A 26128-nucleotide genomic window follows, 5' to 3' on the forward strand; every position below is an offset into this window, starting at 1 on the left:
CTCATTGGCAGAAAACTTTTGCTTAGAGTTCATTTTCAATAGAGAGAGAGAGAGCATAAAGAGAGAGCACACAGAGCACCAAGAGGAATGGTTTTGAAGGATGCTGTGCAAGCTTTTATATGTTTGCTCCTCCTCTACTGTCATGCGCAGACACAGGTGTGGGAACCATAGTTCCCCTCCCTCACAGCACGGGAAATATCAAAATTCTCATGGAAATTATGTTTTCCCCTCCCCCATGTCATGTGAACTGTCCGTGGTTCTCGCACTACTACAGGCATTATTATGATAGGTTATGGCCCTAAAACAGAGGGAAGTCTTATATTATATTATAAAATTAAATTATAAAATTGCATGTTGCAGTGTCCTCAATATCATCCAAAACAAGTAAAACAAATGTGTGTAAAATGTTGATATTTCTTATATGTTTTATACAGCTAAAACAGCCTGGGGTCAAATTGACCCCAAACAACACCAATGCGTACAACATGAGTACAGGGCATTAAAAACATATCATCATGTAGTACATGATTGTATGAAAAGACAAATAAATAGACGCTGAATGTATCGAGTTATAAGAGAAATGTGTGTTTGCGGTCAAATATCGCCTCCTGTGGAGGGAAAAGGCTTACAGCACCTGGTACTCCCAGGCGGTCTCCCATCCAAGAACTAAGCAGGCTCAAACATGCTTAGCATCCGCGATTGGACGAGATCGGGCGTGTTCAGGGTGGCATGGCCGTAAGCGAAAGCCGCGTCTTCAAATAACACTCTCATACTTGTCCCCTTGAATTTCTGCACGACGTCTTATGGATTTCACCATACATTTGCTGCCGTTTATGTCATCACCCAAGCCTGAACGTTCATCCAACACAATCATCACAGCAGGTGTAATAATGTCCTTAAGTGGAAAGCGCTCTTGCTCTAAATCCAGCCATACGACAGACTAGTCCTCTTCATTCTTAGCTCTATACTCACTTTGATACTACACTCACTTTCCATTGCGCTGTAAAATGCAGGCGCAGCGCAAGTTACATTCTCCTTTTTCATCTTCAGTCATGTTACTGATACAACGATACAAACAAAAACATGTACATTATCAAATGATCTTATTGGGCAAAACAAACAAAAAAAATATTGTAGCGATTACTAATTCAAGCAGTGAGCAAAAAACCAGGATAAACAAGAAATCAATACAACATCCCCTATGTAAGAGCGCATACGTCAGCTCGTTTCTGTCTTCAGGTTTTGTTTTATTTATTTATTTTTTACTTTCAATAGAGCATCACGCATAAGCATTGAACATCTCTTTCTGAGTGTTACGACCCCCTGCTTCCCCTGTAGTTCCTGTGATGGCCACGCAGAGGTTTCAGGCCGCGGTGGGAACTGTTAATTGCTTATTATTCACACCTGGCGTCGGGGTGAGCTATATGACCGTGAGCGCGCGTCTCTCTGAGTCTCGTCGCATTGCGCATGTCCACTCCTCACACACACGCACCTGTCTACTCCACCTACAGACACGCACCCATTCATTCCCCTAGACATATTCTTTTCTTACGTTCTTTTTTAGAAACTTTAACAAATGTATTCTTTGTTTGAAAGTCATTTCTGTTGTCTTCCTCCTTTTTTTATGCTGCGGTCCGACGAGCCGGTCGTAACACTGAGCATGAAAAATCAGGGGAGAGCGCGAACGCAGTGGCGCACTAGCAGACGTCATGCAGTCGAGATTCCCACATTTGGGGAATTCGCAGGGGTCAGCACAGCCGGAGTGCAATGACTGTTTAAATGGTGTCTGTTGCATGGAAAGTCTACTTCATACTCTCCGAAAACAGTCGTGGCTAAAAATCTGTGCGGGCGGGTCTAATGTTGACATCTGCCAATGGTGACGATTACAGACCAATTGAATTTGCATTTTTACCTGTCCTGATGCCACCTAAGGTGTCCCGGTGACTAATATTACGCAATTACTGTAATAAGTGGAAAATTGAGAAATAGAGTGAATGAAGGAAAATAGAACTAGAGCGCAAAAAGGTACTGAGGGGGAGGAATGTAACATGAAGTTTGCTGCATCGCTCTGATAGAGCTGAGAAAGGCTGGAAACAACATCTGTTTACAAGTAACCATGAATGGGAGCTGATGGCCAACAACCGCCTGCATAAAGCTGATGTCCGAGGTCCTGTTGCGTGCTAGCTACGGCAGCACATATACTAAAATTGGAACGATACAGAGAAGATTAGCATGGCCCCTGGCGCAAGGATGACACGCAAATTCGTGAAGCGTTCCATGTTTTTGAACGTGACATGACCACAGTATGAAATGTTTTGGGGTAAAGAAAAAAATCCTTCGATTAACTGTTTTGCATACGGGACTTTTATTTTGAAACATATCGCCTGAAATTGTGAACTAAATACGCCTTGTTTCAAGAGAGAAATAAATACAAGCTGAAGGGAAGGAGTAATAACAGAAATCTGTGTTTGTGGTCAAATAGCGCCTCCTGTCCAGGGAAAAAACTCACATAACCGAGTATTCTCAGGGTGGTCTCCCATCCAAGTATTAAGCAGACCCAACCCTGTTTAGTTTCTGAGATCCTGCTTATTCAGGGTGGTATGGCCGTAAGCTACGCCTACGTCTTCAAAAAGCACTCTCATACGTGTCCCTTTGAATTTCAGCATGACGTCGTATGGATTTCACCGTACACTTACTGCCGTTTATGTCATTACCCAAGCCTGAACGTTCATCCAACACAATCAGCACAGCAAGTGTAATAATTTCCTTAAGTGGAAAGCGCTCTTGTTTCAAATCCAGCCATACGACAGACTAGTCTGACAGACTGACGACAGACTCCTGCAAGTGGGCTGCGCAGTGCCACAAGAGTATGGCTAATGGAAAGACCTCATTAGTCCTTTTTGTAGTGAAAATGCCACTGGATTTTTTATTTAATGGCGACACTCCTACCAATACCGTTCAACTGGCCCATAATTCTACACTGTCCATTTCCGTATTCAGCAATGGATGCGTATGCGGGAGACAGAAGTTGCTATGAATGCCATACGCGCGAAAGAAAAAAAGAGGGGGAAAGCCCCTCTATGACACTCCGATCAAAGGAGTGCAATTGCATTACTTGTAAAAAAAAAAAAAAAAAAAAGTCAAGAAAAAACAAACACACAAACACAACACGATCATCACAGCAAGTGTAATAATGTCCTTGTATTCCCATCCGTGTTCCCCAGGCTGAAATATGAACGTTCAGTTCTGGAGCGCCCTCACCCGTTTCACTGCACCACAGACAGTCTTCGCTTTTTTATTTTTATTATTTTTAAAAACTGACTGGGGACTATGTCGGCGAGCTCTTTCAGACAGATTCAGAGCCTCCAGATGAAGAAAATGTATAGGTCTATTTCCGGGCAGGGGTCGTCTGCCCTTCTTTAGATCACCTTAACTTAAGTGTACATGATTGTATGAAAAGACAAATAAATAGACGCTGAATGTATCGAGTTATAAGAGAAATGTGTGTTTGCGGTCAAATATCGCCTCCTGTGGAGGGAAAAGGCTTACAGCACCTGGTACTCCCAGGCGGTCTCCCATCCAAGAACTAAGCAGGCTCAAACATGCTTAGCATCCGCGATTGGACGAGATCGGGCGTGTTCAGGGTGGCATGGCCGTAAGCGAAAGCCGCGTCTTCAAATAACACTCTCATACTTGTCCCCTTGAATTTCTGCACGACGTCTTATGGATTTCACCATACATTTGCTGCCGTTTATGTCATCACCCAAGCCTGAACGTTCATCCAACACAATCATCACAGCAGGTGTAATAATGTCCTTAAGTGGAAAGCGCTCTTGCTCTAAATCCAGCCATACGACAGACTAGTCCTCTTCATTCTTAGCTCTATACTCACTTTGATACTACACTCACTTTCCATTGCGCTGTAAAATGCAGGCGCAGCGCAAGTTACAATCTCTTTTTTCATCTTCAGTCATGTTACTGATACAACGATACAACCAAAACCATGTACATTATCAAATGATCTTATTGGGCAAAACAAACAATAAAAAATATTGTAGCGATTACTAATTCAAGCAGTGAGCAAAAAAACAGGATAAACAAGAAATCAATACAACATCCCCTATGTAAGAGCGCATACGTCAGCTCGTTTCTGTCTTCAGGTTTTGTTTTATTTATTTATTTTTTTACTTTCAATAGAGCATCACGCATAAGCATTGAACATCTCTTTCTGAGTGTTACGACCCCCTGCTTCCCCTGTAGTTCCTGTGATGGCCACGCAGAGGTTTCAGGCCGCGGTGGGAACTGTTAATTGCTTATTATTCACACCTGGCGTCGGGGTGAGCTATATGACCGTGAGCGCGCGTCTCTCTGAGTCTCGTCGCATTGCGCATGTCCACTCCTCACACACACGCACCTGTCTACTCCTCCTACAGACACGCACCCATTCATTCCCCTAGACATATTCTTTTCTTACGTTCTTTTTTAGAAACTTTAACAAATGTATTCTTTGTTTGAAAGTCATTTCTGTTGTCTTCCTCCCTTTTTTATGCTGCGGTCCGACGGGCCGGCCGTAACACTGAGCATGAAAAATCAGGGGAGAGCGCGAACGCAGTGGCGCACTAGCAGAAATTATGCAGTCGAGATTCCCACATTTGGGGAATTCGCAGGGGTCAGCACAGCCGGAGTGCAATGACTGTTTAAATGGTGTCTGTTGCATGGAAAGTCTACTTCACACTCTCCGAAAAGAGTCGTGGCTAAAAATCTGTGCGGGCGGGTCTAATGTTGACATCTGCCAATGGTGACGATTACGGACCAATTGAATTTGCATTTTTACCTGTCCTGATGCCACCTAAGGTGTCCCGGTGACTAATATTACGCAATTACTGTAATAAGTGGAAAATTGAGAAATAGAGTGAATGAAGGAAAATAGAACTAGAGCGCAAAAAGGTACTGAGGGGGAGGAATGTAACATGAAGTTTGCTGCATCGCTCTGATAGAGCTGAGAAAGGCCGGAATCAACAAATGTTTACAAGTAACCATGAATGGGAGCTGATGGCCAACAACCGCCTGCATAAAGCTGATGTCCGAGGTCCTGTTGCGTGCTAGCTACGGCAGCACATATACTAAAATTGGAACGATACAGAGAAGATTAGCATGGCCCCTGGCGCAAGGATGACACGCAAATTCGTGAAGCGTTCCATGTTTTTGAACGTGACATGACCACAGTATGAAATGTTTTGGGGGAAAGAAAAAAATCCTTCGATTAACTGTTTTGCATACGGGACTTTTATTTGAAACATATCGCCTGAAATTGTGGACTAAATACGCCTTGTTTCAAGAGAGAAATAAATACAAGCTGAAGGGAAGGAGTAATAACAAAAATCTGTGTTTGTGGTCAAATAGCGCCTCCTGTCCAGGGAAAAAACTCACATAACCGGGTATTCTCAGGGTGGTCTCCCATCCAAGTATTAAGCAGACTCAACCCTGTTTAGTTTCTGAGATCCTGCTTATTCAGGGTGGTATGGCCGTAAGCTACGCCTACGTCTTCAAAAAGCACTCTCATACGTGTCCCTTTGAATTTCGGCATGACGTCGTATGGATTTCACCGTACACTTACTGCCGTTTATGTCATTACCCAAGCCTGAACGTTCATCCAACACAATCAGTACAGCAAGTGTAATAATTTCCTTAAGTGGAAAGCGCTCTTGTTTCAAATCCAGCCATACGACAGACTAGTCTGACAGACTGACGACAGACTCCTGCAAGTGGGCTGCGCAGTGCCACAAGAGTATGGCTAATGGAAAGACCTCATTAGTCCTTTTTGTAGTGAAAATGCCACTGGATTTTTTATTTAATGGCGACACTCCTACCAAAACCGACTGGGGACTATGCCGGCGAGCTCTTTCAGACAGATTCAGACCTTCCAGATGAAGAAAATGTATAGGTCTATATCCGGGCTGGGGTCGTCTGCCCTTCTTTAGATCACCTTAACTTAAGTGTACATGATTGTATCAAAAGACAAATAAATAGACGCTGAAAGGATCGAGTATAACATTTAGTTATATTTCTGGCCTGTGGGCGTCTGCCCTTCTTTAGATTCAAGATTCCAGATTCTTTATTGTCATGTGTAGAAGTACAATGGAATGCTTACTCCCTACTCACTCTCGCAGTATCACTTCTAAACATAAATTATAAACAACAAGTAAGTACATTACAATAAATGTGTTACAATAAAAAGTGACTAAGAAGAGTTATGTGACTAAGCAAGAGTTATACTACCATGGCGGTTGGTGCAAAAAAAAAAAAGTAAAGTGACCAAATGCAGTACAGTGATAATAATGGCATAATAAATAGTGATAATAAGGTGGTAATGGTGAATCATAATGATAATAATGAAGTGACCAGAGCAGTACAGTACAGTGAGAGTGCCTGTGTGCTCTGTAGCAGAGTTCCCAGTCTAACTATAAGTCCAGTAATTGAGCGATTAACAGTTCAGTAGGCGCACTGCCTGTGGGTAAAAACTGTTCTTGAACCTACTTGTCCTGGTATGAATGCTGCGGTACCAGCAATCGGACCGCAGGGGGGAGAACAGTTGGTACCCAGGGTGATTGTGGTCCTGTATGATGGAGCTGGCCTTGTTTCTACACCTGGACCGAAAGATCTCCTTGATGGATGGAAATGCACACCCGATGATCTTTTCCACCGTCCTCATGACCCTCTGGATGGTTTTCCTGTCCTGTACAGTGGTATTGCCATACCACACAGTGATACCACCTGTGAGAACGCTGTCTGTGGTGCCACGGTAAAGGTTCACAAGCCATCGCATGCTTATGCCCCAATTTCCTAAGGCACTGTAGGGGGTAGAGGCGTTGGTGTGCCTTCTTGAGCATGATCTCCCTGTTGTGGGTCCACACTAGGTCGTCAGAGATCTGTAGTCCCAGGAAACGGAAGCAACTGAAAATCCAAACTGGCCTACGTCCTGCAACATGATTATCACGCAATCATTAGGGGTCCAAGCACTGAAGGTGCTGGAACCCTCTTGTTTTTACTTGGATTATTATTATTATTATTAGGGGTCCAAGCACCGAAGGTGCTGGAACCCTCTTGTTTTTACTTGGATTATTATTATTGGGGGCCAAGCAGCGAAGCTGCTACCTTTTCTTCTTATTATTATTATTACACATCTTTCTTCTGTCATTGAAGTCTATGGCAGCCCATAGAACCGTCTGGTAAAAAGTTGTGAAATTTGGCACACTGATTCGAGACCCTCCCTTGATTCTTTTCACCAAGTTTCATACCTGCACCACGAGTGCTCTAGCGCCACCAATAGGTCAAATTTGGACCTGCGTTTACACATGTAACTTTTGAACCGTTTGTCCGATTTTCAAAAATGAGGTACCGTTGGAATCCTTGGGTCAAGCCGAGTTCAAGGCACCCCATGTTGTCAATTTCCGCCATTTGGATTTTTTCAAAAACACGAAAAATATTTCACAGGTCACAAATTTTCTCCAATCTTCACCAAATTTGGCACACATGATCTTCAGACCAATCCTCACAAAAGTTATCAAATGGATTTTTCATTTTCGAAAGCGTTCACTCAACACAGCCAATCAAAATCAGCAGCGAAGCCGCCAAACAGGAAGTGAGCTCATTTCTCTGCAACACTTTCACGTATCAAAAACAAACTTGATACATGGACTTGGGACCCCATTGGGGGGATGCACACGAAATTTGGTGGTATTTTGCCTCTAGGGGGGCACTGTAAAAGTATTTTAGCTGATAACTGTTTATAAGTTGGAATTTATATTTCACATGAAACTGCTTGTGATTGCTTATAGTTGCGTGACGTAATAACATCACATTGCCATGGCAACTCTGGCCTGCTTCACTGCTTGGCCCCCTCATTGCTGCTTGCAGCTATATTTAGGGGCCAAGAACCGAAGGTGCTAGGCACCTATTGTAATTGTTAGAATTTTTCACTATTATTATACTTTCTCCTCTGGGAGCCTATGGCAGCCCATAGAACCCCTTGGTGGATTTTTATGAAATTTGGCACATTGATAGAAGACAGTCCAAAGTATCCAGGCCTCTAATTTGGGGTCAATCCATCCATCTCTGTAGCACCACCAACAGGACAAACTTCAAGGTACATTTTTGCTTATTACTTTTGAACCGTTTGTCCTAGAGTTGTGATCATTTTTTCCCCTTTCTTTCCCATGACGATTCTGCCACATTGGATTTTCCACCATTTTGAATTTTTCGAAAAACCTACTTTTGCGAACTAGTCCTAGGCTGTTGATCCTATCACCACCAAATTTGGTACGTATCATCTACAGATGGGTGTGACCAAAAGTTATTCAAAGAATTTTGCTAGGGGCAAACAATGTGGCTGCTGTCGTCCAATGAATTTCCATGCCGAAGACACCAAAACAGGAAGTGAGCCATATGTCAGCAATGCTTGGTTGGAGTCACACCAAAATTGGTATATTTTATTGCCAGGGGGAATATTGGGTACCCACCAAGTTTCATGAAATTTGGCCATATGGGGGCGCTATACCAGAAAAACAGAAAAAAATTCAAATGCATATAGCTTTGGAACCAAAGCAAATGTTTCAACCAAATTTCTTGTGCATCATCACAGTGAAGGACCCTAGCTGGGAAAGCATGAAACCTGTGTGTCGGCCATTTTGTTTTTCGTCATCTGGGTATCATCATTTTTTCAATGGTTTTCTATGGCAGGCCATAGAAGCCCTAGGCAGATGTTGGTGGAATCTGGCACCCTCATAGAGCACAGTCCCAGGTATCCAGGCACCAAATTTGGAGTCAATCCATCAATCCCTGAACTTTGGGGTGCTATACTGAAAATCAGGTTTAAACACCCATGTGTCCATGTACTTAGATTTTAATGACATTTTGTTCTAATGGACACCATAAGGCACAGACCACACAAAGAAAAGCAGATATTGCAACCAATTTTTTGTAGGTCATTACATCATTACATATCAGGTCCTAACTGTAAAATGAACACATAGTTCAATGTCCAAATGGCATGGCTGCTAAGATACAATCAGTTTGTAGCGCTTAAAATAGCCACATCTCCTGCACCTTTTGACCTATTGCCACAACTAATACACTAAATACTGTTGAAGAAATACTTGGACTTTCCATATTGGCCTGAATGTTAGACAGCAGTTTTTTGTTCTACTTCAGAAATTACATCTGAAAAGTGGGGTTGTCATATACGGAAGGACTAGACTTTTTAATGTCATTATACATTAAGAACAGCAGATGGTGCCATTTATCTGAGATTGTTGAGTGGTATTAGAAATCCCAGTAGACTAGTTTATCTTTATTTTTATTTAAATGTGGTAATTTCATCTAGCAGATGTAGAAAATATATCAGAGTACCTTGTTTTATTCAGTGTATTTTATTAAATTGATTCCAGATTGATATTTCCTTTATTGTCATTTTATCATGCACTTGCGTACAATCAAGAATGAAATGCAGTTTCTCCTATATCAACAGTGTATATAAATTACAAAGAGAATTAAAACAACATATATCCATAAACAATACACTCAGTTTTGTAAACATTTGGAGGGGAATAGCAGCATGACTCTATGGCGGCATGTCTTTATGGTATAGTTGGAGGGGAATAGCAGCATGTACTGTCAATAAATGATTTTTTTTGTCTGTACAAAAAGTGACAGGTGCAGCATGAAATGGATTGCACTAGTGGAGAATAGTGTCTGTCTGGTCCTATGGGGGGATTAATGGTTCAGTGAGGGGGGGAGGGGGGGGGGCAAGAGTGTTCATGATCTTCACAGCCTGGGGTATGAAGTTATTTAGAAGCCTGGTGGTATCAAATGAAATGATTTCTTTAAATAAATAAGATTTGATCTTCAAAACGTTTTTTGCCAAACAAATGTGTTAAAAAATGAGGGGTCCTTTTCTAATCAGGGACATATTCAGCTAATATGGTATGTTCTCTGCCATTTTCCCATGATTTTGGATTTTTTCAAATACCCAAAAATTGCGCTCCTCCAACAGCGTTGGCACTTCTCATTGCAATGTCCCAAGAAGGCACACTGCATGTTAGGGCACTGCTTATCCTTAAGCTTGACATATATGTAGTAGGGGGCAGTGCGGTGGTGCAAATGGGTAGCAGTACTGCCTAACATTATGGAGGTTTCAAGTTTGGGGTGCGTCGCATTCAGTTTGTACCTCATCCCTGTGTTCATGTGGCTTTCCTCTGGGTATTCTGGTTTTTCTACCACAGTCCAAACACATTCAGGTAATGTCAACTGGACATGCTATATTGCCCATAGGTGTGAGTGTACGAGTGGGTGTCAATGTGTCTGTTCACCCTGTGGTGGATTGGTGTCTTGGTCAGGGGTTGTTCTCATTAGTTATCTACCTGGTGGCCCTGAGGTGCTTGGCCCCTTCATTGCTGCTTGCATCTATATTAAGGGGTCCAAGCACCGAACCCTCTTGTTTTTACTTGGATTATTATTATTATTGTTATTCTTCCGCATTTCCATTCTTGCCCATAAAACCAAAACCGTGCATTGAAAAGCCAAAATTGGTAGGATGGTAGAGGGTCATCTCCTGAACAATTGTCTACAATATGGCGCCCATAGGTCACATGACCTGGTAGCCATCTTGGATTGAAATCGCCATTTTCAAAAGCTCAGCCCCCTTAACCCATTTGACAAAAAGTCACGAAACTTGGTATACAGGTTCCCCTCATCACAAGGAACAACTTTGCCTCTTGAACCTTTCAAGTCCGCCATAAAAACGACAAATCCAAGATGGCAGCACGTCTATCTCTGTCTCTGTCTCTGTCTGTTTCTTAGAGTTTTTAAGTACTAAAGTAGTTTTATATATATATATAAATTGGCGTCCTTGATACATTTTTCACCTCGCTGTAGTAAAACCTTTTAAAGCTAATTTATTGAATAATACTGAAGTTTTCAGTGCTGATCATTTTACTTCGTTGAAAATGACTGAAGAAAGCCTGTTTGTGGACATGACGGCTTGAAACTCACCGTTTCTGGATGCACAGACTTCAATCAGTCAATCCTGAGATCTGCGTATATTTGGACATTGCTCAAGGTGATCCTCAACTTGCAAGTTCCACGTCGAACTTAAAACTCAATTTTATCTCTTCATGTCGGTGTACTGTGTCTGTATTTCGCTGGCTGGATCTCTGCCGCTGCTGCGCCTTTCTATTCTGGACATGGTTGCGAGTAATTTCAGCGCTCCCCATTTGTTTGGAAGGATCTGCAATTCACTGAGCCTTGCACCCAAAACAGTAAAATTTACACACGCTCGCTCAGAGAGCATTGTCTACCCCGTCTTTTCCCTCATCCCTTCCCCACTGTCAGAGCTCTTAAAGCCCGAACAATTTGAACTGCAGTGCCTATGAAAATACTCTGGGTTTTGTTTTGTTTTTTAACATCATGGGACTGCGGGGAAAATGAATTTTCTTCTGTATTTGAGACTGAAAATGTCCTCCCCCCGAGCCTAGATGTTTTCTATGGCGATACCCTATCTATCTCGCTTGCTCCAAAGGGTACAGTACCGGCGCGTGTATCTGTGACTTTGAATTCTACAAACTTCCGCTGCCTTCAAAGCCTATTAATTTTAAATGACTCTTTCACAGTTACCCTGGACTCTCTTCCTGATTTTTTGGACTCCATAAATCCAAAAAATGATATCCCACACAAAGCCGCAAAGCATAGACTTCTGATAATACTTTTGTTAATGATGTTGGGGAATGTTCAGCCTAACCCTGGTCCTGACATGCACTGTATTCAATCCCCTATGGATTTTAAATCTAGGTCAGGCTTGGGCATTATTCACCTTAATGTTAGGAGTTTGATCTCAAAGTTGGATTTGGTGAGAATTTGGGTGAAATCGACTGACGCAGATGTTGTTGTATTATCTGAAACCTGGCTAACTAAATCCGTTCTTGATAAGGAAGTTTGCATTGACGGCTATAATGTGTATCGAACTGATCGCCCAAGAAAAGGTGGTGGTGTTGCTGTTTACATCAAATGCAAATTTCATGTTAACTCAATTCGTTCTGACTCCTTGACCAAACAATTTGAGATCCTTGCCCTAAATCTTGAAGTTTCTAAAGGGAATTTTATTACTGTGGTTGGGTGTTACAGGCCCCTATCTGCATCAAATGACTCTCTATCTTCATTGTTTAATTTTTTGTCTCAGTTGCACTACAATGAAATTGTTATAGTTGGGGATCTAAACTGGGACTGGTTGATGCCTGTGTCAGATGCTTTTAAAAGACAATGTCATTCTATGAATCTGACACAAATAATTAATTCACCTACTAGGCCTAACCCGAATGTCCCGAGAAATCTTCTCTTATTGATTTAATTTTAACAAATGTTCCTTTTAAATATTCTGCTTTTGGTGTTTTTCCCAATGATGTAAGTGATCACTGCGTTATAGCAGCTATTAGAGATGTTAAGGTCCCTAAGTGCAAACCTCGTTTTGTGCAAAGAAAGAACATGAAGGTATTTGTCGAGCAGGGCTTTTTGCATGATTTATTTTATTTTGATTGGCACAGAATTGCCCTTATTGATGAAGTTGAATCAGCCTGGAATTTTTTCCAAGACAGCTTTTTAAAAAATTTGAATAAGCATGCTCCCATTTGCAAGTATAGAATTGAGGGGCGGGACAACCTCTGGTTCACAACGCAGCTCTCGAGTATTCTCTATGAACGTAACACAGCCTGGGCAAAGGCAAGGAAGTCTGGTGCTCAGGCTGATTGGCTTATCTTTAGACAGTTAAGAAAAAAAAGTACGTCTCTTATTAGGAAGGCCAAATCTGAGTTTTATCTATCTGTAACTACAGAAAACTTAAACAATCCACAAAGATTCTGGAAAACTATTAAATCTTTGTCAGCCTGTGATAACTCTAATAATATACCATCCTCTATAATTAAGGACTCTATTATTGTGTCTGATAGGTCAGAAATGTTGAACTGTTTTAATGAGCATTTTATATCCTGGAAGCAGGTTTCCTAAAATTAGCAGCAGACTATATAGCTGAACCTCTGACACATCTTTTCAATCTTACTTTGGTTTCTAATAAAATCCCTAAGGTCTGGAAGGCTGCTTATGTTCTCCCCCTGTTAAAAGGGGGAGATCCTACACTGCTGAACAATTACAGACCAATCTCATAACTTTCAGTTTTAGCAAAGGTTCTGGAAACTCTGGTAAGTGACCAGATTAAGGAGTATTTATATACAAATGATATTTTATCTAAATATCAGTCAGTATTCAGAAAAAACATAGCACTGTAACTGCTGCCATGAAGGTGGTTAATGACATAATAGAAGCTCAGGATAATAAGCAGCATTGTGTGTCTCTGATTATTTATTTATCAAAGGCATTTGACACAGTGGATCATGACATTTTGAAGCAACGCCTTTGTAACATTGGGTTCTCCGATCCTCCAATAAGTTGGTTTGTCAACTACCTTGCAGAGAGGACTCAGTGTGTACAATGTGATGGCCTTACATCTGACGTACTTAGTTAGAAAGGGAGTCCCACAGGGTTCAGTTCTGGGTCCACTTTTATTTACAATTTATATTAATTGTTTGGGATCGAATGTAAATAATGCAAATTTCCATTTCTATGCTAATGACACAATTATCTATTGCTGTGCTCTCACTGTGAAAAAAGGCTCTGGAGTACCTGCAAGCTGCTTTTAATTTAGTGCAGGCTCAGCTTTGTCAACTGAACCTTGTCTTAAACCCAGATAAAACTAAAATCATGGTTTCCAGACTCCAGAAGAGTGCATTTAAATAGGAGCATTGTAACTTTTGAAGGCAAAGAAATTGAAGTGGTTACCACATACAAATACTTGGGAATTTTAATTGATGATCACCTTTCTTTTAAGCCTCATATTCAACACATGGTTCATAAGCTTAAGTTAAAACTTGGGTTTTATTTTAGGAACAAATCTTGTTTTTCTTTTGTTGCCAGGCAGAGATTGGTTGCTGCAACTTTTATGCCTGTTCTTGATTATGGTGATTTGTTATATATGAATGCCTCAAGTCAATGTCTTCATATGTTGGATACAGTTTATCATGGGGCCTTGAGGTTCATTACTAATTGTAGGGCCCTCACTCATCATTGTACATTATATTCCAAAGTCAATTGGCCTGCTCTGTCTATGCAAAGACTTAGTCACTGGCATGTTTTTATCTATAAGGCCATTTTAGGAAAACTTCCTTCTTATTTATGTAATGATATGTCACAAAAATGTAAAGGCACTTATAGGTTAAGGTCTCACGCTTTTTTGCCTTTGGCTGTTCCTAAAGTTCGAACCGAGTTTGGCAAGAAGGCTTTCATGTATTCTGCACCCTCTGCCTGGAATAGCCTGAAAAAAGAGTTAAAACTTCAGGACTTGGTCACGCTCAGTGAATTTAAAGCTATTGTTAAGAGTTGGGAAACAGAGTCTATTGGGAATTGCAAATGTTTTTAGCTGAAAATTAGCACTTTCTACTTGTCCTTTGTCTTTTTTGTGTATTTTTAATGCTTATGTAATTTTTGTTTTGTCTGAAACTTGGTGTGCTGCTTTTCTTGGCCAGGTCTCTCTTGTAAAAGAGATTTTAATCTCAATGGGACAAACCTGGTGAAATAAAGGCTAAATAAAATTTAAAAAAATAATAAAAATTGGACATGAACACGCCCATTTTTAACCCAATTTTTAATATGTGAAAAATATACTTAAAAATCTTCTTCTAATGAACCCTAACTTCAATTGATGCAAAAGTTCACTTGTAGGGCCTTTGGGTATGCTCTATCTAAATTGTGAAGGAATAGCCGCTACGTCAAGTAACATCAGAGCTATGTGTTCATCAAATTGCAATGGTGACATAATGAGTTTTTTGACAGTTAATACTCATGTGCTTCTGAACCACTAGCCTGATCAACACAAAACTTGGTATGTAAAACCCTTACACTGACCTCTGTCTAATTTATGAAGGAAAAGTTGCTATATCAAAAAACATGGCCACCACAAGCCAATCAAGTTGCTTCATTTACTAATTGATATGCAAATGAGCATCAAATTCTTCTTAACTCTGGCCTATGAAAATCTTCATCACAGACTTTTTGTCAGGGCTCAGGCAAGGACTCAGTCGCAGACCACAGTGCGTCGATTTCCGGGCAGATTTAATCAGACGAGAGGGCAGGATCCAGGATATCTCTGGCAGGGACCCAACACCTCTCTTCGGGCCCGTAGCCCTCCCAGTCCACCAGGTATTGGAATCCGCGTCCCCGGCGCCGAACCTTAAGCAGACGGCGCACGGTGTAAGCCTCCGCTACGTCGATCAGGCGAGGCGGCGGAGGAGCCTGGGGAGCAGGGCAGAGAGGGCTGCGGACGACGGGCTTGATCTTGGAGACGTGGAAAGTGGGATGGATGCGACGGAGGGAGAGCGGGAGCTTGAGTCGAACCGCTGCGGGGCCGATCACCTTGGCAATCGGAAAGGGACCGATAAAGCGAGGAACCAGCTTACGGGAGTCCACCTTCAGGGGAAGGTCCCGGGTGGAGAGCCACACTCGCTGACCCTGGCGATAGCGAGGGGCTTTGGAGTGGTGGAGGTCAGAAAACCACTTCATCTGGGGCGTGGAGCGGAGCAAAGCAAGCCGAACGTGTCTCCAGGTACGGCGGCAGCGTCATATCAATGCCATAGCCGAGGGGACGCCAACCTCCTCCTCCTGGGCTGGGAATAGGGGTGGCTGGTAGCCCACACAGCACTGGAAAGGGGACAGGGACGTGGATGCAGAGGGTAGGGAGTTTATGGCATACTCCACCCAGGAAAGGTGCTGGCTCCACGCCGCGGGCTCCTGGGATGTCAGGCATCGCAGCACCGTCTCCAATCGCTGATTTGCCCGCTCGGTCTGGCTGTTGGACTGGGGGTGGAAGCCGGACGACAGACTGACAGTGGCGCCCAGTAGCCTGCAAAAAGCTTTCCAGAAATGAGAGGTGAACTGAGGACCCCGGTCGGACACTACATCGGTGGGCAGACTGTGTAGACGGAACATGTGGTTGACCAGTAACTGGGCCGTCTCCTTGGCTGAGGGTAATTTAGGCAGCGGAATAAGGTGAACAGTTTTGGAAAAACGGTCTACGATGGTGAGGATGGTGGTGTTACCGTCAGACAGGGGCAGACCGGTGACGAAGTCGAGAGCGATGTGAGACCAGGGTCGTCTGGGAACAGGCAGGGGTCGCGGGTGGTTGAGTGGTAGTTTTGTTCTGGGCACAGACCAAGCAGGCGTCTACGAAGCTCCGGATGTCCTGCGCCATAGTGGGCCACCAGAATCGTTGCCCGATGAACGCCATGGTGCGACGAGCACCGGGATGGTAGGCGAGTCTACAGGAGTGCCCCCACTGCAGGACCTGGGAACGAGCAGACTGGGGAACAAAGAGACGGTTAGGTGGACAGGAGCTGGGACCCGGCTCGGCCCGGAGAGCGGTGCGGACAGTGGTCAGAAAGCCTCTTCTGCTTCCGGGGACCAAGGGAACGCCCTGTTGACCGACGTCAGAGCCGTGACGGGAGCCGCCACCGTGCACTGATAAAGCGGCGATAAAAATGTGCAAACCCCAGAAAGCGTTGCAACTCCCAGCGGGAGGCGGGGTGTGGCCATTCCTTCACCGCGTGGACCTTCTGCCAGTCCATCTGCATGCTCCCTGCCGTGACGATGAAACCAAGGAAGGAGATAGTGCTACGGTGGAATTGGCACTTCTCTGCCTTAACGTACAGATGGTTCTCCAGCAGGTCCTGGAGAACACAACGGACATGCTGGACGTGTTCTGGCAAGGAGCGGGAAAACACAAGGATGTCGTCCAGGTAAACAAACACGAATCGGTTAAGCATGTCTCGAAGGATGTTGTTAACCAGGGACTGGAACACGGCAGGGACATTAGTTAAACCAAATGGCATGACAAGATATTTGTAGTGCCCGAATGGAGTGTTGAAGGCTGTCTTCCACTCATTCCCCTCTCGGATCCTAACCAGATGGTAGGCGCTGTGAAGATCCAGCTTGGTAAAGACAGTGGCCCCCTGCAAAGATTCAAAAGCAGAGGTCAGAAGTGGCAAGGGATAGCGGTTCCTCTCTGTGATGGCGTTGAGGCCCCGATAATCAATGCAGGGATGGAGGGGGCCGTCTTTCTTGCCCACAAAGAAAAACCCAGCCCCGGCGGGTGAGGAGGACGGACGGATAATGCCGGCAGCGAGGGACTCCCGGATGTACTTATTCATAGCCTTGGTTTCTGGTGGAGACAGGGAATACAAGCGCCCCCTAGGAGGTGACGAGCCGGGCAGGAGGTTGATAGCGCAGTCGTAGGGACGATGCGGGGGCAGCGAGGTAGCGCGGGACTTGCTGAAGACCGGCTTCAGATCCATGTACTCCGGCGGCACAGCCGACAGGTCCGGGAACTCCTCAGGAGCAGGGGCAACCGGCGATACAGGGACCAGAGCATCGCGAAGGCAGTTGGAGTGACAGAATTGGCTCCAGCCCAGGATCTTGTTTCCTTCCCAGTTGATGTGGAGGTTATGTTGGGCTAGCCATGGGTAACCCAGAACCACGGGAGCTTGAGGAGTGTTGATAATGTGCTGCACGATCGCCTCGCGGTGGTTGCCAGAAATGAGGAAGTTCACCGGGGGAGTGGCATGGGTGATGCGGACCAGCGGGGCTCCGGTGATGGCATGGGCTTCCAGAGGCGAGTGCAGCGGGACGCAGGGGAGACACAGGCGGGCCACCAGGTCGGCGTTGATGAAGCTCCCGTCGGCCCCTGAATGTATTAAAACAGAGACCGCATAAGGCTGATCCCCGACGAGCAGGGAAGCAGAGAACAGGGGGCGGATTTCAGGGCACTGGCAAATGGGGGTGACGCTCACCTGTAATCCCCTTGCTACGGGTGAGCACTGGCTTTTGCTGGACAGGTCGCCACGAAATGGCCGGGCTGCCCGCAGTACAGGCACGACCTGGTGCTAATCCTCCTCTGTCGTTCAGCGGGGGACAGGCGAGTGCGCTCAACCTGCATCGGTTCCGGGGAGGCAGGAAGCGGAGGTGTGGGGCTCGGTGCTGCCGGCGCTAATGGGGGAGCTCGAACAGAGCCAGGCAATCCCCCGCGGCTCTCTCCCTTCGTCGCTGTGTCAGGCGCAGGTCAACACGGACAGCCAGTTGCACCAGGGCGTCGAATCTGGAGGGTAGCTCCCGGGTGGCCAGTTCATCCTTGATAGGCTCAGCAAGGCCATGGAGGAAGGTGTCATATTGTGCCTCGGTGTTCCAACCACTGGTGGCAGCCAGGGTGCGGAAGTCGATGGCGTAATCCGACACCGACCGGCGCCCCTGGCGGATCAGCAGCATCTTCCTGGTGGCTTCGCACCCGTGCCTGGAGCGATCGAACACCTTCTTCATCTCCTTGGCAAAGGCGGCGTAGACGTGGCAGAAAGGAGCGTCGGCGTCCCAAACCGCAGTGCCCCACTCCCTGGCCCGGCCTGTCAACAGGGCGATGACGTATGCAATCTTGGCTCGGTCCGTAGGGAATGTAGAGGGTTGGAGCTCGAAGATCAAGGAGCACTGGGACAGGAACGACCAGCAGGTTCCCGGATCCCCTGCGTACGACTCCGGAGGTGGCAATCGGGGCTCCCGGCTCGGGGGCACGGGCGGGACAGGTGGAGTGGCCGCCGCGGACGGAGGGGAAGAGGAGCGGCTGTCCTGGTTCAGCTGTGACACCGACGAGGCTGGCAGTGAAGTTCTCCAGGAATCGACCGATGGCGTCCAGCTGACTCTGATGCCCCCCCCCCCCCCCCCCAACAACACACCTTGCAGCTCCAGAGCGGCCTTCAGCTGAGGTAGGTCTGCTGGGTCCATGGGGGCTAGTTCGTAATGTCAGGGCTCAGGCAAGGACTCAGTCGCAGACCACAGCGCGTCGATTTCTGGGCAGATTTAATCAGATGAGAGCAGATCGCAAACAGTACACAGGCAGGGTTGAAAACCAGGGAGGCAGTCCAAGGGATAATCCAGGAATGGGTAAACCGGAACAGGCAGGGTCGAACAACAGGCAGGCAGAGAGATCGGGCGAACAATCCAGAGCGGCAGGCAAATAATCAGGTCGAAAAACAGGCAGGTCGAAAACCGAACACAGCAACAAACAGGGAAAAACAGCGGGGACGAAGACAGTCAGGAACTAACTGCTACGAACTAGCAACAGAACAGGGACACGCAGGGCAGATATAGGGCAGGGCTGACAAGGGGATGGGAAGCAGGTGTGCAGGTAGGCAGGTGAAGGCGATGAGCAATCAGATGGGTGGAGAACCGGGCGGGGAGCAGGGCAGGGCTAAAACACAAGGAAAACAAAAGCACATGGATTGGGAAAAAACAAAAACACAACAGCTAGGGGGCGGGAGCACTGACACTTTTAGTGCATGAAATTCAAGTCCCCCAGGCAATTAGCTTATTTGTGCTTGGACCCTGGAATTGCTGCTTGTAGCTATATTTCTAAGAATGATCTTAATAAAAATGATGACTAAAATCAGACATCAGAGTAACCAATAATGAATATAAAAGTTGTTACAAGCAGAAGTGAGCATTCTGTTGTCATTCTGAGGTCAGAAAAAGGTTACCTTTTTGTGGTGAGCCACACAGCCTCCTAGAATCATCTTTGCAGCCACAGAGAGAGATTTTTTTCATTCCTCTTTTGCCAGGATTATCTGTGAGAGATATTTTCCAAATTTTGACCTTTTTAGGTTTTCCTTGTTGGTTCCCAGTTCCAATATCATTTCAGGTACCTCACAAACCTTTGCTTATAATTGTATTAAAGCAGTGATGGTGTGTAACATTTACTCACATCAAATGCCGTATGAGCAGCATTCAGCTTCATGCTGATGTCCTGCATTCCAAGAGCCTCAAAATACAGCCTGGAAAAGGCATTTAAATGTGTTAAAAAATCAGGGCATGTATGGATAAGAATGAATTAATGTGCCATGCCACTCGCTACTGTTTTACAGGCTAACCAGTGTAAAATAAACCTAAAATAACCTTACACACACCTTTCAGTAACAATTGAAAACTGACACTGCTGTTTATTCACTGATACAAGATCTTAAGATTCCATTGTATCCTTACAGGGAGCTTATTGTGCCTGTTACCTTCAACAAAACATTACCACGTTGCCAAAATACTGCAGAAATATACTGAAATTCCCATGTAGTGTTGCTTTTGTCATGAGGAAAAGCTGTAGATCTGGAGGTCACTCATTTCGAGGAACAAGTCATAGTGCTTACCTGAGTTTGAGGACGTCATTTACTTCAGGGATGTCCTTCTTTAAGCCCTGTAATAAATGACAAAACCCTTACTCACTACAGCACATGGAACAGTTCCAATATTAACTCAACCATTAAAGACTCAAAAACTGTGAAAAATGGTTCCCTTTCTCATAAACACAGTTTAAAAGATGGGATGCTGAGTGCAATGGCATTACTACTTAGTGTGCTGCACTTTTTACCTGATAGAAATCCTTCTTGGGTGGAGCATGGTTTGAGGTGTCCATTGGAACAGTGCCTGCCTCGCCGTTGCTCCACTCATTAGAACATATCCCATCTTTGTGCTGTCCAGTGGATTCAAAGGTTTGTGTTACATCCAACTGCTGTCAAAAACACTACAGCGGGACCTGACAACACCACCTTCCAATTTCAGAGACTCCATGAAGACTGAAATTTAAGATCACCATAACTCAGATGTGGAAGTGGTCACAGTTAATATAGTTGTGTGTGATTCATCGTGGCCCAGGCCATGTGTTTTAATCATTGGTATGTTTCATGAAGAGGGAAACAGTATGGTGTATATCTTTTTCATGATATGAAATATGCCAGCTGTCCCCCTGTATTTTCAGATTAGAGTATGCAATGAAACATAATGTAACCCCCACAAGGTCACTAAGAGTATAGCAGGTGTAAACATTCAATTTAATTGAATAAAGAAAGGGAGGAGGCTTGTGTATAAAAAAAATAAATCACTTTAATTTCTGATATTTCAGGTTAAGGGGTGTGCATTCATGCGATATTTATTTTTATCATTAAAAAATGCAGAGCTTATGGGTCAAAACTGTAATGAAGTATACAAAAAAAAAGTAATAAACGTAAATAAAAGTCATAAACAGGTCAGCTGTGGCTATACTAACCCGGTGGAGAGACTAAGGGCTGCACCAGAAGTACACCCTACAATAAGGCAACCTTGATGGGAATTCACTACACACTAAGTAGGAGCCAAATCACAAAGGCTGTTCACTACACACCAAACAGGAGCCAAATCACAGAGGCTATTCACTACACACCAAGCAGGAGCCAAAGCACAAAAGCTGTTCACTACACACCAAACAAGAACCTAATCATGAAGGCTGGTTCACTACACACCAAGCAGGAGCCATAGGCTACTTAATTAATCTAGGCTTTACACAGCACAGCACAGCACACCGAGAAGGTACAGAAACCCAATCTACTTCCCCATGGAAAAGTTCCCAGCCACAGCTATGACCAAAGAAAAGAAAAGAAAATAAGAAAATAAAACCAACAAAATGAAAGATTGGAGGTGGTTTCACAATGAGATTTCCTTGAGGCTACAGGCCCAGCTAGCAGGCACAGTAATAGTTAGTAGTAGGCCTGTGTAGCCTCCTAAGTTGAGCACTGACTACAAAATAATGATAGGGAAAACAGTGGCTACATAAACATTCTAAAGAAACAAAACACAAAAGAGGATAGAAACATCAGTCTCAAATCCACTGTATAAAGTTTTAAAAAGACAAATATCACAATGTGTAACAGGGCTACCTTAACGTTTGTAGTTTGCCTTTGTTTCCTGATCAGGCAGGCACACAGGAATCGTTGATAACCTGCAGTACCAATAAATAACATCATATACTTGATGCATAGCGGGCACAGGGTCGCCATAAATAGCATGAATACAACCATTGGCAAACTAACAGCAGCCACACATAACATTACATTCTAGAGTCACGGAATAAATACAAACGCCATAAATAAAATATAAATACAATCGCCATGCATAGAGCATAGCTAGCCCACAAAACACTCTTAAATACACGTTGTATAAATTACCTCGGTAAACTTCAGTTTCAAACAAACGTTGCTCTAAAGTGATGTCCTCCGTTCCAAGTTTCCTCAAGTGAAACTATGGCACAGATAACGCGAGTGCATGAGTAAGGTACACAGATTGACTAACAATGAATGGGAAAATACCAAGAGATACCTACTTTCAAATCGCTAGATCTTAAAACTCAACGGGCCCACAACCCGGTCTCAGTTATCCGTTTTTCTCACCGCCAGCACAGCGAACTTGTGCAGATGCTATTCATTTGGCGTTTACCGCCTGAATGAAATTTAAAACAACAAAAGAGAGCCGTGTGCTGCGAACTACCAGTGTCGCGTCATGTCACATGACCACCGTGAGACTACCCGAGATTTAAAGTGAACGTGACCCCCGCCACAATAATACATAATGTAACTAAGGGTCAGAAGACCTCTGTGCAAATACAGTTGTCAGTAGTGAATATGTATGTGTATAAAACATGTAGCATATATGTAATTTATAACAACAAATTAAAAGAATCCATTTATCCATTTTCTGTTGTGGCACTGTGTCTGTGTACCTGGTAGTTATAATGTTTGTTAGACAGGAAGTCTGCGTCCAGCAGTACGTCCCAAATTGGACCACCTTTGACCTAATATGTAACAGCTGAGCAGGAAGGACCCAAATGCAGAGACCATTCAAAACACAGAGGGACTTTTTTAAAAGAAAAGACAAAGAATCTTTACCACACAGGCAAACATTGTCACATGAAGGCACAGAACACAGGCAAGCTCAAGACTGAGCAAGGAACACTGCCACAGGCAGGGTTTAAATACACCAAACATTCAAGACTAATTACAGTGTGAACAATCAGACAATGATTAGACACACACAGTGCAAACACAAACAGGAAGAAAAGTCCCTCTGGTGGATGCTCGAGGAAGCAGCAGGCGCCAGGACAGATAGGCTGTTATGAGGACGCCTGCTGGTCGTTGTGGGAAGCCGCCCCGGAAACCCTGACACAATAAGCTAAACCCAATTTACAGAAATGACCTTAGAGCCAGACAGAAAAAGCACTGAAATTGATAATTGAGAAAAGCTGAGGAAGAATATACAGCAATCTATCTATTTCTAAGATACAGTATATTTTACATTGCACTTGTTTTATTGGTGTAGAGAAATATTGTGTCACATACTTGGTCTATATAATCCTAAGGTCTTACCTGGATCCCAGTACCTGTCTGTTCTACAGTGTGGTGCTGTGGGATGCCCTGTAAAGACAAGATGACCAGGTAATAGTGGTAATGAGGGTGAAAAGCAATCTGTTACTGCACGAAGCAATGTTCTGTTACATTTTTCACAGTGAGGTATAAGGTAGAAACCTCTCCTACCTCTGGGCTCAGGGTGGACTGCTCTTTTGTAGAAAACCACCACAGCTGGGTTTCCAACCCTGAGATAATAGAAAAGTGCCACAGATTTTCTGTGGTGTGCTGAGAAAAAGATCACGGTCATTGAAACTGCGGGTACAAACTCACTTCAACAGTACTACTTTAAAAAACTACATCAGTTTTGAATCAGAAACATTTGGCCTCAGAAGCCTTACAGAATAAATATCAAACATTCCAGATATGTGCTCACAAACAAAATTGGACTGTTAAAGAATCTGTTCTCGGAATAAATATGTCACTAACCAAAGATGTAGGACCTGGACTCCACTGAAACCCATCCTCCAAAGGCCTGGAAGGACACGTGGGCTCTCTGTAGCTGTCCCACCTTCTGCAGAAGGAAACAATACAAGCTTACAACTTCTGCAAAAGTTGCTGTTAATTGCACTGGTGAAAACTGGATTTTTCTGATTTTTTTTCTCATTAACACATATACATAATTTCTAACATTAGTGTCTATTGTCAGAATAGCTGGCGAAGCACAAGTTCCTGATGGATGGGGCGTAACTTCCTGCAATAAAGGGAACACAGGGGCTTTTCAAACTTCTGCTCATATCAATATTATAAGCCTCTTATGTACTGCTGTTCTATAGTTATAGTAGTTACTGTAGTTATATAAAGTTATACATCTTTCTCCTCCACCAATAGTTTGAACTATTTAAGAATGTGCCGGAAGGTCAGAGGTGTATTGGTGGCTTATCTGGAGTTCAGTTTCAAGCCTCTGTCTAATGTTGTCAGCCTGGTGTTCTTTGCTGTCTCTGTTCCCTTCTGCACTGGACTGGAACTTTTCAATTTTCTATGTCACTTTTTACAAGCTTCCTGAAAAAGTTCTTTTACAATTATAACATATGAATACACATGCACAATCCAAATATATACGCTTAATAACCACAATACATACATTATAATTCTTGATGCATGAATCTAAGATGTATCTATTTTAGGTGTTAACAATGTTAACATCTGGGCTAATTGTCGATTTCAGCCTCTCATCTTCAGCTCCTTGTTGTCTCTTTGGACAGAAGCCACCAGGTTGTCAACATTGTCCTCATGATTTTCATGTTGTTTCATCTAAGATGTAAAGGCAAAAGAAACCAGACAATCTAAGGTGTTCCCAATAACTCCATTTAGAGGAAACAGACTTACTTTTTCTTTAAGCTGTAAAATCCTCATTACAGCCTCATTCTTCTCCTCCATCGGTGTATTTATTCTCTTTGCCAATTCCTTTTCTTTGGCTAGAAATAAATAAATAACTAAATAAATAAATAAATGGAAATCAAAACACAACAAAGCAAACTTGTCTTCCTCTTTTTATTAAATATGGTGTTATAACACGATAAGCAGCCATGAATCTGGTTAGATGACTTTTGAACCCATGCTTCAGAGACTTGCACTTTTCTCCATGTTTACATACGTTTGCATAACATGATATATTAACAATTCAAATGACAATTTGAGCCAGACCTTACAGAGTGCATTTGAGGAAGAAAATCATCAACCATTTATATCCGTTAATACGGCCGACAGCAGTAGTGAGAATAGTTTAAAAAGTTAAAAGTCTTTTTTTAATAAACCTTGAAATTTTGCCATTCCCAGACTACGTACTATTACGGTAGCCATTCGCAAATGGGTTTCAAGTGAAAACTAATTCCAGAGCATAAGGAATTTCCGTACAGTGTACGACAAAACCGATAAACTAAAACGCATAGCTGCAGGGTCGCCTGCAGGATGTCAACCTAGGGTACACACAGACACCTGTTCCGCACACACGTCGAGAGAGCTGAGAGAGAGAAACGCTAATGAATCATTAAATCTGGCCTACCTATTTACTCTCCTTCTCATAAAATTGTTTGAGAACTTCCTCACAGACCAGACATTGATCACATAGTCTAACTGAAGAGTGTTTACTCGGAGGAGAAATATGAAGTGAATTTGCACTAGGGTTGCCAACTTCCTAAAATGGAAATAAGGAACGTGGGGGGGTTGGTGTTGGACTGAGGAGCTCCGACGACTGTGGACCTATAACAAATATAACGGGTCTTACACCTGCATTACCCGCATTACCCATCAGTAGTAGACTTACTGTATTTAACGATATAACATAAAATACCCACATATTTGGCTGTGAGAAGTCCTAACCATACCATACATAATCACATCAAGGAAACTAACGGCTTCAACCATTTACCAGGCATCTATAAGCCCATGTATTAAGACAAGCAAACACACAAACCTGAATTTGATCATTTTTGTATTTTTGAGCGATAGGAATACCTATGTAACAGATTATCATTCATGAATTTTATTTGGGCTGTGTAAAACAACAGTTTAACATATATTGTTTTCTCATTTGTTAGAATGAAACAAAACTAAGCTAATGGGAAAATGATGATACGATCGTTTGCTGCTGGGTAGTCGCACTGTGTACTGGCTGGGTGCTTGTCGAGGGTGCAGTAACAACACTCGCTTGGTAATGTGTAATTTCTTTCTGCGCGTTCTAACGGGTGACATTGCTGGCGCAATAATGCGCTGATCTACATCAGAGACATTAT

The 26128-nt window shown here is 43.7% G+C and overlaps 2 non-coding genes and 4 pseudogenes across 2 annotated transcripts; 2 read left to right on the top strand and 4 right to left on the bottom strand.

Moving 5' to 3' along the window:
- Nucleotides 1-622: 622 nt before the first annotated feature.
- On the bottom strand, nucleotides 623-741 carry LOC118772229 (annotated as a pseudogene).
- Nucleotides 742-1669: 928 nt separating this feature from the next.
- Nucleotides 1670-1804, bottom strand: LOC118772242 (annotated as a pseudogene).
- Nucleotides 1805-2177: 373 nt separating this feature from the next.
- On the top strand, nucleotides 2178-2285 carry LOC118772252. The gene has a single exon (XR_005004652.1). It is a non-coding gene; the product is annotated as a U6 spliceosomal RNA (small nuclear RNA).
- A 1257-nt stretch (nucleotides 2286-3542) lies between these two features.
- LOC118772230 lies at nucleotides 3543-3661 on the bottom strand (annotated as a pseudogene).
- A 930-nt stretch (nucleotides 3662-4591) lies between these two features.
- Nucleotides 4592-4726, bottom strand: LOC118772238 (annotated as a pseudogene).
- A 373-nt stretch (nucleotides 4727-5099) lies between these two features.
- LOC118772253 lies at nucleotides 5100-5207 on the top strand. The gene has a single exon (XR_005004653.1). It is a non-coding gene; the product is annotated as a U6 spliceosomal RNA (small nuclear RNA).
- Nucleotides 5208-26128: the final 20921 nt, after the last annotated feature.

The sequence above is a fragment of the Megalops cyprinoides genome, chromosome 25 (genome assembly GCF_013368585.1).
Source record: "Megalops cyprinoides isolate fMegCyp1 chromosome 25, fMegCyp1.pri, whole genome shotgun sequence".
Classification (NCBI taxonomy): Eukaryota; Metazoa; Chordata; class Actinopteri; order Elopiformes; family Megalopidae; genus Megalops; species Megalops cyprinoides.